The sequence below is a fragment of the Nerophis lumbriciformis genome, linkage group LG01, assembly GCF_033978685.3.
Source record: "Nerophis lumbriciformis linkage group LG01, RoL_Nlum_v2.1, whole genome shotgun sequence".
NCBI classification, from domain to species: domain Eukaryota; kingdom Metazoa; phylum Chordata; class Actinopteri; order Syngnathiformes; family Syngnathidae; genus Nerophis; species Nerophis lumbriciformis.
This window is the reverse complement of record NC_084548.2, coordinates 9,607,501-9,626,720: the sequence shown is the minus strand read 5'-3', so window position 1 is coordinate 9,626,720 and position 19,220 is coordinate 9,607,501. Positions and strand designations below refer to the sequence as shown.

Sequence of the window (19,220 nt, the reverse complement as noted above, 5' to 3'; positions counted from 1 at the left end):
AGGAGGCCACGGGGAAGACCCAGGACACGTTGGGAAGACTAAGTCTCCCGGCTGGCCTGGGAACACCTCGGGATCCCCCGGGAGGAGCCGGACGAAGTGGCTGGGGAGAGGGAAGTCTGGGCATTCCTGCTTAGGCTGCTGCCCCCGCGACTTGACCTCGGATAAGGGGAAGAAGATGGATGGGCGTTCCAGCAAGTAGTGACACTAATTTATGATTTTTAAGACAAGGGACAAGCGGTAGAAAATGGATGGATGGATGAACATTTAACGCATTTAGTCTTTATAAATATACCATGAATTGATTAACGTGGACCCCGACTTAAACAAGTTGAAAAACTTATTCGGGTGTTACCATTTAGTGGTCAATTGTACGGAATATGTACTGTAATGTGCAATCTACTAATAAAAGTTTCAATCAAATAACTTTCACAAACGCTCATAAACACTTTCTATATTCTTAGAACAATTCATACAACATAATTGGCTATCATTTTTACCAATGCATTGTGCACGTAGGATTGAAATCCATTGGCGTTGTTAGGCCTATTTTAGGGGGGCTCAAACCCCCTAAAATATTCTTAAGCCCCCCTAAATAATTTGGTGTTATATACAGTATATATATATATATTTTTTTTTACAAATACATGCCGACATATTCATTATAAAGCGGCCCGAATATGAGTTTAAATAAATCATATAACCTGTTATTATTCACTCAGTTCCCCCTCCCTTCATAGCGTAAGGTAGAGAGCCCCTTTAGTGCGTCGGTATCCAATCCATTCCACTTGTTCATATAGAAAATGCCCACATCCCTCAAAATCCAGTCCGCATTTTCTCTGCGACCTTGCTTGCGGTCCTGCAGGTGTACGAAGCACATTATCTTCCTTTACAATGAGTGAAGCTGCACAAAACCTTGTGTGTGCAATTGTAAATAATTTAGTTTTTAAGTTTTGTGTTTCTTGTAGAATCTATATAAAGTAATATACATAAGCCTATTGTTAAAATAATGAAAAAAACATCATTAAATATATTTGTTTTATTGTATTGTTACATTAATAGGTGTTGTATTATTATAGGATGGCTTGTTAAACATTTCATAGGATTTTTAGAGGGAGGAAAAACCAAGACATTTAATATAAAATGTAAAATTAATGAATACATAAAAAGAAAAAGAAAAAAAATGGTTTAAAGCCATCGTCCCGGGGAGCATTTAATTTCGTCCTGTGCATTTTTTAAAAATAATAATAATAACAATGAATCATTTCTAAGTCTTTGTTAGCCGTTTGTGAAGTTTTGTGCTCGTGCGTAACATTCGCTCGCATCCTGTGCATCTCCTGGGGGCTAAGCTCCCCTGTCCTTAAAAGCTAGTGACGCCCCTGTTGAAAACTATACCCAGTTAAAATATGTGATGCGGCTCTTCCGCCTATCAAATAGTTCCACCCACAAGCCGAAATAGTGCCGTGGTCACGCGGAGGGATACATTTGGCCGTGGCGCGATGCAACTTGACAGACGTCAATCAACGCCGGCCGGTGCGTCACTTCGAGTAAAATGTTGAGTATAATTGTAGTATTTTAACTTTAGAAAGGTGATTTAAGTAGTAGATAATGCTTCTTGTTATGATCTTCCTTAGGAATTATTACGCCGGCAGTTCTTTCCTTACTGAGTGGCCACGTTCACACAACCGGGTAAGCTAACTGCTAATTGCAATGTTGAACGCATTTCATGAATGTTTATGGACGTACATATTGTGGTATTTGTCAACTAATTTCATGTGGAGGATCATATCTTCCCAAGGGACTATATTATAGAAAGTCCATTTGAATATACAGCGATACTTCAACTCACCAGCTGCGTTCCATGAATAGCTCTTAACTCAAAACACTTGTATCTCAAAGCAACCCCGCCATTGCGTTACCAGCTAGTTTTTGATTGAAACTTTTATTAGTAGATTGCACAGTAAAGTTAAAGTACCAATGATTGACACACACACACTAGGTGTGGCGAAATTATTCTCTGCATTTGACCCATCACCCTTGATCACCCCCTGGGAGGTGAGGGGAGCAGTGAGCAGCAGCGGTGGAACCACTTTTGATGATTTAACTCCCAATTCCAATGTCAAGCAGGGAGGTAATGGGTCCCATTTTTGTAGTCTTTGGTATGACTCGACCGGGATTTGAGCTCACAACTAGGGATGTCCGATAATGGCTTTTTGCCGATATTCCGATATTGTCCAACTTATTAATTACCGATACCGATATCAATCGATACCGATATATACAGTCGTGGAATTAACACATTATTATGCCTAATTTGGACAACCAGGTATGGTGAAGATAAGGTCCTTTTTAAAAATAAAATAAAATAAAAAATAAGATAAATAAATCAAAAACATTTTCTTGAATAAAAAAGAAAGTAAAACAATATAAAAACAGTTACATAGAAACTAGTAATTAATGAAAATGAGTAAAATTAACTGTTAAAGGTTAGTACTATTAGTGGAGCAGCAGCACGCACAATCATGTGTGCTTACGGACTGTATCCCTTGCAGACTGTATTGATATATATTGATATATAATGTAGGAACCAACATATTAATAACAGAAAGAAACAACCCTTTTGTGTGAATGAGTGTAAATGAGTGTAAATGGGGGAGGGAGGTTTTTTGGGTTGGTGCACTAATTGTAAGTGTATCTTGTGTTTTTTATGTTGATTAAATGAAAAAAACCTAAAAAAAAAAAAAACCTGATACCGATAATAAAGAAACGGATACCGATAATTTCCGATATCCATCTTCTTCCGCTTATCCGAGGTCAGGTCGCGGGGGCAGCAGCCTAAGCAGGGAAGCCCAGACTTCCCTCTCCCCAGCCACTGTCCAGCTCTTCCTGTGGGACCCTGAGGCGTTCCCAGGCCAGCCGGGAGACATAGTCTTCCCAACGTGTCCTGGGTCTTCCCCGCGGCCTCCTACCGGTCAGACGTGCCCTAAACACCTCCCTAGGGAGGCGTTCGGGTGGCATCCTGACCAGATGCCCGAACCACCTCATCTGGCTCCTCTCGATGTGGAGGAGCAGCGGCTTTACTTTGAGCTCCCCCCGGATGACAGAGCTTCTCACCCTATCTCTAAGGGAGAGACCCGCCACCCGGCGGAGGAAACTAATTTCGGCCGCTTGTACCCGTGATCTTGTCCTTTCGGTCATAACCCAAAGCTCATGACCATAGGTGAGGATGGGAACGTAGATCGACCGGTAAATTGAGAGCTTTGCCTTCCGGCTCAGCTTCTTCTTCACCACAACGGATCGATACAGCGTCCGCATTACTGAAGACGCCGCACCGATCCGCCTGTCGATCTCACGATCCACTCTTTCCTCACTCGTGAACAAGACTCCGAGGTACTTGAACTCCTCCACTTGGGGCAAGATCTCCTCCCCAACCCGGAGATGGCACTCCACCCTTTTCCTGGCGAGAACCATGGACTCGGACTTGGAGGTGCTGATTTTCATCCCAGTCGCTTCACACTCGGCTGCGAACCGATCCAGTGAGAGCTGAAGATCCTGGCCAGATGAAGCCATCAGGACCACATCATCTGCAAAAAGCAGAGACCTAATCCTGCAGCCACCAAACCAGATACCCTCAACTGCTTGACTGCGCCTAGAAATTCTGTCCATAAAAGTTATGAACAGAATCGGTGACAAAGGGCAGCCTTGGCGGAGTCCAACCCTCACTGGAAACGTGTCCGACTTACTGCCGGCAATGCGGACCAAGCTCTGGCACTGATCATACAGGGAGCGGACCGCCACAATCAGACAGTCCGTTACCCCATACTCTCTGAGCACTCCCCACAGGACTTCCCGAGGGACACGGTCGAATGCCTTCTCCAAGTCCACAAAACACATGTAGACTGGTTGGGCAAACTCCCATGCACCCTCAAGGACCCTGCCGAGAGTATAGAGCTGGTCCACAGTTCCACGACCAAGACGAAAACCACACTGTAATTTCCGACATTACATTTTAAAGCATATATCGGCCGATAATATCGGCAGGCATTTTTTGGGGAAATGTATTTGATAAAACCCAACACCAAGAATAGACATTTGAAAGGCAATTTACAATAAATAAAGAATACTCAGTGGCCTAGTGGTTAGAGTGTCCGCCCTGAGATCGGTAGGTTGTGAGTTCAAACCCCGGCCGAGTCATATCAAAGACTATAAAAATGGGACCCATTACCTCCCTGCTTGGCACTCAGCATCAAGGGTTGGAATTGGGGGTTAATTCACCAGAAATGATTCCCGGGCGCGGCACCGCTGCTGCCCACTGCTCCCCTCACCTCCCAGGGGGTGGAACAAAGGGATGGGTCAAATGCAGAGGACAAATTTCACCACACCTAGTGTGTGTGTGACAATCATTGGTACCATATTTTTTGGAGTATAAGTCGCACCTGCCGAAAATGCATAATAAAGAAGGAAAAAAACATATATAGGTCGCACTGGAGCCCGGCCAAACTATGAAAAAAAAACTGCGACTTATAGTCCGAAAAATACGGTACTTTAACTTTAACAGGCTGAATAAGTGTAAGTTATATGAGGCAAAAATAACCAACTGAGAATGTGCCTGGTATGTTAACGTAACATATTATGGTAAGAGTCATTCAAATAACTATAACACATAGAACATGCTATACGTTTACCAAACAATCTGTCACTCCTAATCGCTAAATCCCATGAAATCTTATACGTCTAGTCTCCTACGTGAATGAGCAAAATAATATTATTTGATATTTTACGGTAATGCATACTTGCCAACCCTCCCGAATTTTCCGGGGGACTCCCGAAATTCAGCGCCTCTCCCGAAAACCTCCCGGGACAAATATTCTCCCGAAAATCTCCCGATTTTCTGCCGGAGCTGGAAGCCACGCCCCCTCCAGCTCCATGCGGACCTGAGTGAGGACAGCCTTTTTTCACGACAGGAGGACAACAGGGTGACAAGAACTAAATCATCCAGACTAGAGATACATTGTATTATTGTGTTTATCTTACTTAAAAATAAATATACTTATTAATAAAAAAAAAAAAAAAATTTTTTTTTTTACTATATTTTGCTAAAAACATCAACATTTATTGTATTTTTATTTGTATTTTTTCTGACTCCTTATTACGTCCAGCCATATAATTATACATTAAAATATATTTGAAATAATTAATTTTAAATTATCATAATAATTCATTTAAAATTACCATATTTAATTATTAAAATAATTGCTTGTTTATCAACAACTTTAGCATTTTATTCATTACATTTTGAAGCTCTCAGAAGCCAAGTTATGTTATATTCCTTAAGATTTATTTAAGTTTGAAGTATCAATTATCTAAACACAGTTTTGTTTGCATATTTTCAGGATGTATATATATATATATATATATATATATATATATATATATATATATATATATATATATATATACATATGAAATACTTGACTTGGTGAATTCTAGCTGTCAATATACTCCTCCTCTCTTAACCACGCTCCCCACCTCCCGAAATCGGAGGTCTCAAGGTTGGCAAGTATGTGTAATGTGTTAATAATTTCACACATAAGTCGCTCCTGAGTATAAGTCGCAACCCCGGCCGGCCAAACTATGAAAAAAACTGCATCTTATAGTCCGAAAAATACGGTATACAATATAAAAAACCACTTTGTTAGTTGGCTTTTGCACAATCCTCAAAATAAATTGGGAGTGCTGAATAGACCACACCAAAATGGGACAAGAGTTTTATGTATTTGTCTTTAATTTTTCCTGATTGCAATGTATCGAGAAGGTCATAATTTGTCATTCATCACATTACATGGCATGATGCACCAGGTCTACTACACCCATTTACAGGAGGAACACACGGAAACATACACAAGGTTTTACAATAGGGAGAACAGGAAGTTTAGCTCATTGCACTTACAACAGTGAATTGAACACGTTGTCTTTATTAGGCTGCCTTTTTTCATCTCCACAATCTTTTTTGTTTATTATTCATATTTTTACACTTATTGTCCATTTCAGGCCCCCTCCTTGTTATTTACCCCTTACCCCCTGAAAATTTACATGGAAGCCAGAAAAAAAAGAAATCCCCCACATTTTGTTTTTGATGGCATCTCATTTTACAAACACAACATTTATAGAAAGTCCACACAGACCAATGTTTTTCTTTTCTTGTATATCAGATTACGATATATTTTTTAAATGGTTTGAAAACAGTCGGCACGAGCCAGCCACGCACATGTGATGCAAGTTGTTGTCCGCTATTATTCAAATGAGCTCTTAAGTGGTTTGTATACACAAAACAAGCACATGTTGGGGTGTAAGGAGGCTCAGGCTTGCATACGCTCCAGCTTATGTTGCCGTGCAGTGTGCAAAAGGCCCCCACCCCGCTCGTGCCTGTGTGTGTGTGTGTGTGTTAATATGACTGCTGCTGACATTTACATGTTGAAAAGAACACGTCTGTCATGTTGTTGTCCATGTCTAAGGTGGACCGACTCTCGTCTGCTATTTACAATGAGAGAAATTTGTAAGAATACAAAAACAAAAACTCGGCAGCCCAAGGTGGAATGTCAACGTGGCTCGAAAGGTCAAGGGGAGGGGCTTGAGTGGGCGGAGTTTCAGGATGGGTTCAGTTCATGCATGCAATTTTGCAATAATGATCATAAACAAAAATATCATTTTATAGCTATTTCCTCTCTGTCTTTCTTATCTTAAATGTCCCTCCTCATATATATCTGTATTTGTATACGTATATTTTTCACTTCTAGATATTTCTCTCTAAAACAGTGATGATGGTCACTGTCCTACATACTGTACAACTGAATGTTACCAATGGTTTGGATTCCCAGCCCAAAATCTCAGCGCAACATTTACATATGTCCTATTTCATGACTGTAAAATGAAGGGGGGAAAAAAATTATAAAATTACATTTAATTTCACATTTACATTTTGTTGTGACAAATTTCCTATGTTTTTGAATTTAAAAAAAATAAAGTAATTGTTTTAAAAATAAATCAAATAAATGGATATATGATTTTTGTTGGACAGCAGTATTTTCCACCACCTATACCTGGCTGGAAAATTACCTTAGTAACTTAAAAGTGCAATATTTACACACTGTGTGCCATTTTTATTAGCTGTTAAATTAGATTTTTCAAGTCAAAAAACAATATAACAAAATTGTACAAAATAAAACATTTAATTTTTTTTTTGGAAATAGTTTTCACATGAGTAGATTTTGTTTCATTGCTGTTGAATTAAAAAAAAAAAAACGTTTAGATGCACATTTATTGTCTAAAATTATAATATATATTTAAATACAACAACAACAATTAAAACATATATGTTTATAAAAACATAATTTGTCATTTTTTTTGCTGAAAATTTAGAGGGAACATTTTATTTTTATTTAAATGTATTTAGTACATGTATCATTTTAACATGTAAGACAAACAGGTCAATTATTGCTGAGGCAGGCAAAGCTATGATGACAAAAGAGGGCTCGGTGTCCTCTTAGGGCCTCAACCTACAATAAATTATCCAAAATAAAGCTTTTTCTATTTTACCAACGTTCCACTTCAAAACAGTTTACAAGTACATGGAGAATGTTAGCGGTTGGCTTGCTCCAAAGTAAATGTAATCTCCATATAATATTTCTTGTCTACATTTGTGCTTTAAACACAGTGTGGACTGGTGAATTCCTCCACTGGTGGCCTCAAGTGACGTCTGTTACTATTATTCCTAGAAATAGACACACAAGAGTGCACTATAGGTTCAATGGCTTTCTTCAATAACTCCTATTATCGGATAAAAGCCCTTGCTGCTTTATGCATAATTGTTTAAGTCACCTTGAGTTAAAACATTTAGACAGGACTAGTAAATCTTATGGCGGGGACATCAGCAAATGTTTAATTATCACAAGCCATGAAGAGCCTATATCTATGTTCAAAACAAACCGTTTTTAAGACCTCTTTAGTGTTTCTCCCCATGAGGCTATAATAAACATACTTTCCAGTATTACTACATTTCTGTAAATCTTGCTCCTTTCTGAAATAATTTACAGCTTTATATTCCTATATTTTTTATTATAAAATTTAATTTGAAATAAATATATTAATATTGCACAAAAAATAGTTTTTAGTCGTGTTTTATGGCATTTTCAACTGATTTGGACACAAAACTAAATATTTGTTTTCCATTTATATTCTAGTTATTGTTGACGTGTTTGACTAGTGGCCCGCAGTAATGCTGTATGCATTCTTTCTATAAATGGTATCACATGTGCTTCTCTATAAACCATCTTAGACATATCTGAAAGTAGCAAACATTCAGGCAGATCATCACTACAGTATGTTGTATTTTGAGTCATATAGCCATCAGCCCCTGAGCAGAATACGTATATTCTGTAATCTAGGGGTGGGAAACATGCGGCCTGCAGTTCTCAAAACAATAAAAAGCCCACAAGTGATCATAATATGATAACACACATTTGTTTGATCAATGCATTATTTTTTCCTGACATTTTTGGAAAAAGGTTTCCCACCCCTGCTATAATCTGTATACGGTATAAAGTTTATTTCTCTATATTTATGTATAAATGTGTGTATAGGAATATCTTTCTGAATAAATCTCTCAACTATAAATGAATCCCAACTGTTAGTAATATATTCTGCCATCAACGGTGCCTTTTGTGTTCAACTTTAAAACACCCAAAGCTCCTATTTCCCATTGGACATGAACACACCCTAAACCAACCATTAATAACACAGATAAATACCCTCAGTTTACGTTGCACAATATAAAAAATGTCAAAACAACATGATAGCAAGTGATTGTGACTTTCCCCCATGATTCGCCTCATTTGGTTGTATTTGTGTATTTTTTAAACATTTTTTACCAAATGTGATTAATTGCATAGAACGAATGGAGATGAGAGGTCGCCTTTTAGCCCCGCCTGCCATACGTCTGGCTGTTGATTAAACTGTTGTTTTCTTTGACACATACATACAGAACTGCCACACTCATACATACAAACGTTAGGAACAGAACAATATAGAGGTGACGTTGAGGTTTTTCTTCTTCTTTTTTTTTAGTTGACGCCGGGCAGCATGCGAAGGTGCCCGGCAAACGTTCACACGTAGACAACTTACAACAGAAGTGTTTCTGCTTGTCATGTTTGGCCTTGACGGTACTGCACATTGTTGTGTGAAGTAGCAAAGCACGGATCCCACAATGCATTGCAGGAGCATCATCAGCAGGGGGTTGGTGGTGGGGAGAACACTGACCTGAGTAGTTTCCATGACAACTGGGCGAGGTTGCAGGTCAGTCAGAGGTGATAGAAAATGAAAAATAGTGTAAAAAAGAAAAAGTGATTTTTTTTTTTTTTGGTTCCTTGTTTTTTTCTCCTTGACACCATTTTAAAGTGTGCTTTCAAGTGCACCGTGCACGTGTGGAGACACATGCTGATACACAACGATGATGGCGATGTGAGATTGATCGTGTTCATCCAGAGATATTCCCAGGTCCAGAGTGTGTTTCTGGAGCCCTGCAGTGTTCTGGGCTCCAGTAAAGACTCCTGGCTACAATGTTCCAATATTATTGGTCAAACAGGATATGGGTGGTCTTATTGTAAGCTGTGGTCTTCCTATGTATATATTTAAATGACTAGGCCACAGTCTCACTTCAGCATTAGGGGGTTACAGTCGTGTGCAAAAGTCTTAGGCCACCACCAGCTTTGTGGCTAGTCGTTTTTCACAGCAGTCATTTGGACATAGTAAAACAATTAACTTAGATACGGTACTGAACATTGGAACCTGTGTCAAATTCCCTTTCAAGTCATATAATTTGGAGTTCCACATATTGTTTTTCTACACTTCGACACTTATAGCTACTGTTGCTGTAAGTTTACCAAACAATCTGTCACTCCTAATCGCTAAATCCGATGAAATCTTATACGTCTAGTCTCTTACGTGAATGAGCTAAATAATATTATTTGATATTTTACGGTAATGTGTTAATAATTTCACACATAAGTCGCTCCTGAGTACCGCATTTTTCAGACTAAGTCGCAGTTTTTTTCATAGTTTGGCCGGGCTCCAACTTATATATGTTTTTTTCCTTCTTTATTATGCATTTTCGGCAGGTGCGACTTATACTCCGGTGCGACTTATACTCCGGTGCGACTTATACTCCGAAAAATACGGTATAAGTCGCACAAACTATGAAAAAAACTGCGACTTATAGTCCGAAAAATACGGTATGCTGTAGGGTGCCAAACATAGATTGAGGGCTATATAAATTAAAATATGATTATTTTAATAGTGGACTAGTCAGCGATTATTTTTTTGATTAGTCGACAAGTCAAACAATTGTTGTTTATGATCTGATGCCCACAATTAGTCTGCATTTTGATTATAATTAATTTTCAAAACCTATTTTTAAAACCCATTATAGTAAATTCAACTGTAATCCAAGAAAACCAAAACCAACAGTCAACTTTGTGCATTAAATATTGGAACAAGTCTTTCCCAACATGTCAACCAAAAAAAAAGACAATTTTTGGAGAAAGTTACGGCGTCCTCATCCTCCCATCAAAAAGCAACAATTTTGCACAATTTATGCAAGTTTGCCTCCAACGCCGCGAAACCCATTTAGAGCATATTTGGAAAAGAACTTGACTTTTATGCAGAGCATAACTGAAACTTTGGGGAATGATTCTAGACAGACTGAAGTTTAAATTCAGCAAATCTCTTGAAATTGTATAGGTTCTGTTTTTTGGGTCAGCCTAATAACCACAGTGAGAAAAAAAAACAAGACTTATTATAGGGCCCATGTGGTGCTTGCTCTGTTGGGTAGGGCTTGAGCAGCGGAGCAAGCGTCGCAAATTTAAAGTATTTTTATCCAGTACTGTTAAGGCTATTTAGCTGCAATTATTTACCTGAAGGAATAAAAGTGTAAACATAAACATTCTTGGCAGTCCATCAATTTAAATTGTATCAAGCGACTCGTTAACAGTATTAAATCTTTGTCAATTAATTTTTATAATTGATGTTCATTATGTCGACTAATCGCTGCAGCCCCAGTGTACTAGATGTTGGTGTTTATATTTTTTGGTTTAAACATTTTTATTTGGAGCCAGTGACATACAGCAATTTTAAAAATGTAAAAATGTGACCTAATAAAGCTTTTACGAGCAGATTACTTAATTTGGAAACTCCGTCTTGCAATTAGAACAAAGATCAGTGAAAAGATTGTACGGTATTCAACTTCAGAGTATATATTAATTGTACTGTCTCAGTATAAACCAGCAAACATAAAAACAAATAATATAATATTATATATTTGTATATTCAATTGTGGCCCAGGACTTTTGCTTTGGTACTGCATGATTGGTGAGTCACATCATTGGGAAGTAAGACAAACAGAGGCAACACATTTCTCTTGACTGTCTTAGCTCATACTCTATTTCTTCTGTATTTCATAATCCTATGGCTGTCAAAAATAGAGGGGGAAGGCTCTTTGACTGGAACAAAACAATGACTCCAACAATAGAACAAAATAAAAATATAAATACATCTCCATGAAGAAAGTTTGTAAAAAAATAAATAAATAAAAAAGTCCACTTTCACTTCAAAACAAAACATACATATTAAGGCCTTGCTGGCAAATAAAACAATAATAAAAGAGACACAAGACAAATAAAAAAACAAATGGGAAATTGATCACAGCTGGGATAGAATTTAAGTTTGTAATGACTGAACAACAACCACACCACATTTAGGCTCCCTTGTAATACCAACATACAGTATATATTTTTTTACATACAACAAACTACCACTTCCTTTTGTCGCTTCTTCCCTCATTACCATTTGTGTTATCCAGCTCCAATTTTGCCATGTCTTTATGGCCTGTTTAGAGATGATGATGAACAGTGTAAAGGTCTTGTGATATAAAGTTCCATGCATTCCAAAGTTCTACATGTTGTTGATATTATCTTTCTCCGTCTCTAATGTTATACTTCATCAAAGACAAACTGAGGAATGTTGGGGAATTAGAAAACAGAATCGGCATTCAGGAAAGTGAGGAGGCATAATCTGGAATGTAGAAAGAAACGCCCAGTGACATCGTTGTTGTCTTGTTTGTTCCACGTGATGCATTCCCTTGAATTTGACAGGTGAAGAAACAAGAGGTCTTCGGTACCAGAAAAACTGTTACAGTACAATTATTATCCAACGTTCCTTGCTCTTCAAATTTCCTCGGAATAGAAAGAATAGAAGAGAGAAGCCGCTTTGTTATTCCTCAATTGTTCACAAGCATTCAAACCTATTCCTCTACGCTGCTGACAAGCAAAAAGCAGCCAGCGACGGTGTCGTCTGCATACAGGTGTAGTTGTGTATCACTTCTCATTGCAGATGTAGTCCGATGATCGCTTCAAATGATCTGTGGGCGAAAAACAACTCGCATATAACATATTTAGAATGGCCTGAGCAAGGTAGTAAAAGTAGGTTTGCCTATACGCACTAGCCTATTTTGAACCCGAGTCCTCGTTCTGAACTAATAAATCCGCAATGATCGGATTATCGCGTGGTGTGTGCGGTTTGTTCAGCGGGATTTTACCAACTCCCCTTTGGTAATCAAAAATGTTCATCAAAAATAGTCCGAAAAAAAGGCCTTTCAGAATGTTGAGTACTGCCAACAACTCAAGTGCTTGTATATATTCGAACTAGCCTAAATGCCAAGAAGATGCCACCGTTATGGAGTTACCAGGTTAGCTAACAGTAGAAATTTACCAATAATTTAATATCACGTTTATTGTGACCAAAATTATCCCGATGATCATTATCATTGTATTGTTAAAGGGGAACATTATCACCAGACCTATGTAAGCGTCAATATATACCTTGATGTTGCAGAAAAAAGACCATATATTTTTTTAACCGATTTCTGAACTCTAAATGGGTGAATTTTGGCGAATTAAACGCCTTTCTATTATTCGCTCTCGTGACGTCACATCGGGAAGCAAGCCGCCATTTTCTCAAACACCGAGTCAAATCAGCTGTTATTTTCCGTTTTTTCGACTGTTTTCCGTACCTTGGAGACATCATGCCTCGTCGGTGTGTTGTCGGAGGGTGTAACAACACGAACAGGGACGGATTCAAGTTGCACCAGTGGCCCAAAGATGCGAAAGTGGCAAGAAATTGGACGTTTGTTCCACACACTTTACCGACGAAAGCTATGCTACGACAGAGATGGCAAGAATGTGTGGATATCCTGCGACACTCAAAGCAGATGCATTTCCAACGATAAAGTCAAAGAAATCTGCCGCCAGACCCCCATTGAATCTGCCGGAGTGTGTGAGCAATTCAGGGACAAAGGACCTCAGTAGCACGGCAAGCAATGGCGGCAGTTTTTTCCCGCAGACGAGCGAGCTAAACCCCCTGGATGTCTTGGCTCACACAGTCCCTTATGCCACCAAAGATGATCAAGAGAAGAATATCGACCCTAGCTTCCCTGGCCTGCTGACATCAACTCCAAAACTGGACAGATCAGCTTTCAGGAAAAGAGCGCGGATGAGTGTATGTCTACAGAATATATTAATTGATGAAAATTGGGCTGTCTGCACTCTCAAAGTGCATGTTGTTGCCAAATGTATTTCATATGCTGTAAACCTAGTTCATAGTTGTTAGTTTCCTTTAATGCCAAACAAACACATACCAATCGTTGGTTAGATGGCGATCACCGAATTCGTCCTCGCCTTCTCCCGTGTCGCTGGCTGTCGTGTCGTTTTCGTCGGTTTCGCTTGCATACGGTTCAAACCGATATGGCTCAATAGCTTCAGTTTCTTCTTCAATTGCGTTTTCGCTACCTGCCTCCACACTACAACCATCCGTTTCAATACATGCGTAATCTGTTGAATCGCTTAAACCGCTGAAATCCGAGTCTGAATCCGAGCTAATGTCGCTATAGCTTGCTGTTCTATGCGCCTTGTTTGTTTGAGTTGGCATCACTGTGTGACGTCACAGGAAAATGGACGGGTGTATATAACGATGGTTAAAATCAGGCACTTTGAAGCTTTTTTTAGGGATATTGCGTGATGGGTAAAATTTTGAAAACAACTTCGAAAAATAAAATAAGCCACTGGGAACTGATTTTTAATGATTTCAACCCTTCTGAAATTGTGATAATGTTCCCCTTTAAATGTGCTCAAAAAGTACTTATACACTGAAATCCTTTGATTTTATTAAACTACTAGAATAAATAGTCACTATTTTGCATGTTTTATGTTTTTTATGCTTTACTGATAAGTGTTCTGCGCGCTTCCTATTCTGTTCAGCAGTCCTTGAACGCACCGCAAAAACATCTTGGTTATGCATGACTCTGTCCTAGGAGAGCACAGCTTGTAGGTTCAATGTGCACAATTGCATAGCTGTGTTCATATACGTTTAGATTGAGGTATGCCATTTTTTTAATCGGGAAAGACATTAATGTCTCATGTATTCATGTTAGCTTTTCAGATATCGTGAGTTTATCAAAGAGCCACTATTAATCACGGTGTTCGATAATCTTATTTTAAAACAGTCATATTAACCATTGAGTTTTACTGCGGTTAGCATGAAAGAGGACCTATTGTGATTTTTTTTTTCTACATTTAAAACATTTATTACATGGTCTACATCAGTGTTTTTCAACCTTTTTTGAGCCAAGGCACATTTTTTGCGTTGGAAAAATCCGGAAGCACACCACCAGCATTAAAAAACAAAACTCAGTTGACAGTAAAAAGTCGTCGTCGCAATTGTTGGATATGAATTCAAACCATAACCAAGCATGCATCACTATAGCTCTTGTCTCAAAGTAGGTACTGTCACCACCGTCGCATCACGCCGTGACTTATTTTGAGTTTTTTGCTGTTTTCCTGTGTGTAGTGTTTTAGTTCTTGTCTTGCGCTCCTATTTTGGTGGCTTTATCTCTTTTTTTGGTATTTTCCGGTAGCAGTTTCATGTCTTCCTTTTGAGCGATATTTCCCGCATCTACTTTGTTTTAGCAATCAAGAATATTTCAGTTATTTTTATCCTTCTTTGTGGGGACATTGTTGATTGTCATGTCATGTTCGGATGTACATTGTGGACGCCGTCTTTGCTCCACAGTAAGTCTTTGCTGTCGTCCAGCATTCTGTTTTTGTTTACTTTGTAGCCAGTTCAGTTTTAGTTTCGTTCTGCATAGCCATCGCTAAGCTTCAATGCCTTTTCTTAGGGGCACTCACCTTTTGTTTATTTTTGGTTAAAGCATTAGACACCTTTTTACCTGCACACTGCCTCCCGCTGTTTTCGACATCTACAAAGCAATTAGCTACCTGCTGCCACCTACTGATATGGAAGAGTTACACGGTTACTCTGCCGAGCTCTAGACAGCACCGACACACAACAACAACACATCATTTGCAGACTATAATTACTGGTTTGCAAAAAATGTTTTTAACCCAAATAGGTGAAATTAGATCATCTCCCCACGGCACACCAGACTGTATCTCACGGCACACTAGTGTGCCGCGGCACAGTGGTTGAAAAACACTGGTCTACATAACATGTAATGATGGCGCTTTTGTCAAAACATTGCATATATTATCTTTTACAGACCGTCTTCAAGCCGCTTTCTGACCCGCTCTTTAGGATGCGCCTTTTTGGGGTCGGTCTTATTTACGTGCCTCCACTTGGACTGCGTCTTCTCCCCATCATTCATTCTGTAGTTTTAGTGCTTCCATAAGGAGTCTACTGACAAATATAAGTTAGAACTATACGCTACTTTGTATTAGAAATGGCAAGAGTGGAGGATGCATATGTATGTACGAGCCTGTTTGCCCCGCAACAAGAGGATAGAGAAAAGAAGAAAGGTATTGAATACAACGTCGGACTACGATGGCGGACTCGCGCAAAGGTCTTCGGGATACCAGATATGGAGATATCCACTGATGTCACAAGTCAGAAACCGTCACAAGTCAGAGCAAATTCAAAACGGCTCGTATGGCGGAAGTATGAGGGAAGGGTAAATTATTTTATAAATATCTCCGAAATGCCTCAATGGTTTGATTTCAAATTTGTGGAACTTATGGGGATCCCAAATACTGTACACTAAAACGAGTACCACTAGGTAGGAAAAGTTGGTTTTGCATACAAGGTCCTTAAGTACTAATTTAATAATTTATCGTTACATCCCTAGCCACTAGCTCCAGTAGTATTCTTCTTTTCTGTGACGGAGAGATTGGTAGGTGTGTGTGGTATGTAGTGTTGGCCATCCCTAAGTGCACCAATTACCAAAGTATTACAATGTAAAGGGCTGTATTGCAAAGTACATCAGATTGACGCTAACGTTAATTTCTGCAACTCAAAAAAGTTTTTTTTATAACTGCATCTAATGTGCAATACAGATATTGGCCACTAGATGGTGTCTGTGTCTCAGACAGTAAGTGAATGTAGTGCTATATATATATTTTTTATTTATTTATTTATTTATTTTATTTTTTAATTCATTTATTTATGAAACAGACGTTTTTTGTTTACATGTTAAAGGTTTTTAATGAGAACACAGGCATGTTTAACACATGCATCATGTGGTAATTGAATCCATCCATGCATTTTCTTCCGCTTGTCCCTCTCGGGGTCTCGGGGAGGGGTGGTGCTGGAGCCGTCTCAGCTACATGCATGTTCGAAATTAACTCAATCCATAACCATAACATAAATATTACTTTCTTTCATGAAGACAAAAATATAAGTTAGTGTATTACTTTATTCAAATGAATTGCATTGATTGCAATCAGACAAGATTCACAGTTGTGTTGATAACTTCCACATTTTCGAATTTACATTGTGGAGGAGAAAAAAAAGTCATCCTTTCTGTTCAATACCACATGAAAGTGGTTGGTTTTGGCATCTTATTTGTCCAGCTTCCATATTCGTTTTTACACACTTTACAAGAAATACATTAACAGCACACTCTGTAGCTTGCTCGCTTGTGTGGGCTATCTTTCTGAGACTCTTATTTTGTTAGCGCAGGCAGAATGGAGAAGGACTTTTATTATGAAGACAAGAACTGTGCAGTCGGTCTTTAGGCTTTTGACGACATCGTGGGAGTCTGTTGAAATAAAAAGTGTTTCTCGCCTTCCTGTCAGTTTTTTTTTCTAAATACTGAGCTCACAGCAGCCAGCGTCATCTCATCAGATCCTCGAGCGCCGTGAATGTCAATCAAATTAATTTTTTTTTAATGCCTGGCTGGCAATCGACTGACACACCCTCCGCGATCGACCGGTAGCTCGCGATCGATGTAATGGGCACCCCTGGTCTAGAACTTTACAAAGATATTAGCGCTCAGTTTTGATTGACACTAAGAGTTAAAGGGGAACATTATCACCAGACCTATGTTAGCGTCAATATATACCTTGATGTTGCAGAAAAAAAGACCATATATTTTTTTAACCGACTTCCGAACTCTAAATGGGTGAATTTTGGCGAATTAAACGCCTTTCTATTATTCGCTCTCGGAGCGATGACGTCACAATGTGACGTCGCATCGGGAAGCAATCCGCCATTTTCTCAAACACCGGGTCAAAACAGCTCTGTTATTTTCCGTTTTTTCGACTGTTTTCCGTACCTTGGAGACATCATGCCTCGTCGGTGTGTTGTCGGAGGGTGTAACAACACGAACAGGGACGGATTCAAGTTGCACCAGTGGCCAAAAGATGCGAAAGTGGCAAGAAATTGGACGTTTGTTCCGCACACTTTACCGACGAAAGCTATGCTACGACAGAGATGGCAAGAATGTGTGGATATCCTGCGACACTCAAAGCAGATGCATTTCCAACGATAAAGTCAAAGAAATCTGCCGCCAGACCCCCATTGAATATGCCGGAGTGTGTGAGCAATTCAGGGACAAAGGACCTCGGTAGCACGGCAAGCAATGGCGGCAGTTTGTTCCCGCAGACGAGCGAGCTAAACCCCCTGGATGTCTTGGCTCACACCGTCCCAAGATGATCAAGAGAAGAATATCGAACCTAGCTTCCCTGGCCTGCTGCCATGAGGGTATGTCTACAGAATATATTAATTGATGAAAATTGGGCTGTCTGCACTCTCAAAGTGCATGTTGTTGCCAAATGTATTTCATATGCTGTAAACCTAGTTCATAGTTGTTAGTTTCCTTTAATGCCAAACAAACACATACCAATCGTTGGTTAGAAGGCGATCGCCGAATTCGTCCTCGCTTTCTCCCGTGTCGCTGGCTGTCGTGTCGTTTTCGTCGTTTTCGCTTGCATACGGTTCAAACCGATATGGCTCAATAGCTTCAGTTTCTTCTTCAATTTCATTTTCGCTACCTGCCTCCACACTACAACCATCCGTTTCAATACATTCGTAATCTGTTGAATCGCTTAAGCCGCTGAAATCCGAGTCTGAATCCGAGCTAATGTCGCTATAGCTTGCTGTTCTTTCCGCCATGTTTGTTTGTGTTGGCTTCACTATGTGACGTCACAGGAAAATGGGCGGGTGTATATAACGATGGTTAAAATCAGGCACTTTGAAGCTTTTTTTAGGGATATTGCGTGATGGGTAAAATTTTGAAAAAAACTTCGAAAAATATAATAAGCCACTGGGAACTGATTTTCAATGGTTTTAACAATTTTGAAATTGTGATAGTGTTCCCCTTTTAAGAAAAAGGTTAAATTTAATAGATAATGTACACGAGAGGGTCAACATATTACAAATTAGTGTAATCCTAATAAAACATGGCTACATGCCAGACTTAGACTTAGACAAACTTTAATGATCCACAAGGGAAATAGTTCAGTGGTGCATTGAGTACGCAAGGACATTCATATGAGACTATAATGGTCCTTAGCCATTAGTCTTTGCTAGCACAGCTATATGACTTTAGCGGGGAGCACATATGGAACATTCCAGGCAATTAAACAAGCCTATTATCCTGCTGAGGTGGGGAAATTACCCCTCATGTCCGATACAGTGGAAAGAGTAATGATGACAGAGACACAAGAAGGCATATTATTGTGTTTAAATTATGTTTCTAAAAACTAAAATGGTAATGATCAGGACAGTTTTGTAGTCACAGCCCGAAGCATTAGAAAATGCCCTCTTCTTTGTAGGTTAAATGAGTTCAAGTACTCACCAAGATGCTTGGTTGTCCTCTCTGGCCT

The 19,220-nt window shown here is 39.1% G+C and overlaps 1 protein-coding gene and 1 long non-coding RNA gene across 3 annotated transcripts in view; one reads left to right on the top strand and one right to left on the bottom strand.

Annotated features, from left to right (window-relative positions):
* Positions 1-1,366: 1,366 nt before the first annotated feature.
* LOC133615799 (uncharacterized) overlaps positions 1,367-19,220 on the top strand; it is a 37,102-nt gene continuing 19,248 nt past the window's right edge. Inside the window, exons 1-2 of one of the 2 annotated variants that reach the window (XR_009816767.2) lie at positions 1,367-1,551; positions 1,632-1,686. This is a non-coding gene — a long non-coding RNA (uncharacterized lncRNA). The remainder of the gene's footprint in view (positions 1,552-1,631; positions 1,687-19,220) is intronic. The other variant, XR_009816766.2, reaches the window with a different exon arrangement.
* Positions 11,726-19,220, bottom strand: part of bsna (bassoon presynaptic cytomatrix protein a) — a 196,144-nt gene continuing 188,649 nt past the window's right edge. The window contains exons 17-18 of the mRNA XM_061974572.1: positions 19,193-19,220; positions 11,726-12,466 (exon numbers count right to left, since the gene is read on the bottom strand). The exon at positions 19,193-19,220 is cut by the window's right edge and continues 104 nt beyond it. The gene's annotated coding sequence lies outside the window, so the exon portion shown is untranslated. The remainder of the gene's footprint in view (positions 12,467-19,192) is intronic.